The sequence below is a fragment of the Belonocnema kinseyi genome, chromosome 6, assembly GCF_010883055.1.
Source record: "Belonocnema kinseyi isolate 2016_QV_RU_SX_M_011 chromosome 6, B_treatae_v1, whole genome shotgun sequence".
NCBI lineage: Eukaryota > Metazoa > Arthropoda > Insecta > Hymenoptera > Cynipidae > Belonocnema > Belonocnema kinseyi.
In genome coordinates this window covers 123,699,034-123,700,153 of record NC_046662.1, presented here as the reverse complement: position 1 = coordinate 123,700,153, position 1,120 = coordinate 123,699,034, and positions in this window count along the sequence as shown.

The following is a 1,120-nucleotide window of genomic DNA, read 5'->3' as shown; positions in this document are numbered from 1 at the left end:
CACATGAACAAAAGCATGCATCTTAAGTCTTCCGTTCCGCGACTGTACATCTCACGCCGTCAAGGGGGTCGCGGAATATTGAGTCTTGAATGTCTTCACAAGCATTTCTATACAAAGCAGCGGAGGAGGCTGCTGAAACAGTCGGACCTGACTTCAGTATTAGGGGTGAGCAAAATGCATCCGTCCGAGCAAAATGCATACCGTCGCCACATTTTGAGCCAAGACATTCCCGATTATAGCTGCAGGGCGTGCCATGCACACTCCGAGCATTTAGCTCACATACTATCTAGTTATCCAACACACGCGGGAACGACCTACATTCAAAGGCACAATGCGGCACTAAGAGTGCTTTATTACCATCTCTGTGATTGGAGGTGCCAAGCTTTCACTTGCTAATAGCCTAAAAAAATTTTTATTTTTTTTATTTGAAGGTTCATCTGTTTCGTTGAAAATACATTTTTGAAACTGACAATTAATCAATACCATTTTTGGTTATGAAATCATGTGTTTAGTTAAAAGGTCGTCTTTCTTTGTAGAAATTATATTGTTTTATGGAAAATTTATACTTTTTGATTAAAAATTACATTTATCGGTTGAATTATCAACTATAAAAATGTTTTAGTTGTAAAGTCGTTCTGTTGTAAATGCAACTATATTGTTAAAAATTCAAATCATACTTTTTGGGTGGAAATACTCTTTTTGTTTTTAAAATTAAATAATTTCGTTGAAAGTTCATGTATTTTGTTGGAAATTGACCTTGTTTAGTAGAAATTTAATCTTTTTGGTTGAAAATGTATCATTTTTGGTCAAAAATGCAATTGTTTAATTAAAATATCAACTGTACATCTTCTTGGGTTTAAAAGTCGATTATTTCACTAAGAGTTGAACTACTTTGTAAAAAAATACGTTTTTTAACAAGTTTTTTTAATTATGGTTGGAAATGTAACTATTTGTTTGAAAGTTTAACTCTTTCATTGATATTCTTTTTTACTTTAAAATTAAATAATTTCTTTAAAAATTCATGTATTTTGTTTAATATTTGTCTTTTTTTGTAGATCATCAATTTTCTTGGTCGAAAATTTATCTAATTGGTTGAAAATTTAACAAATTTGTTTAAAAT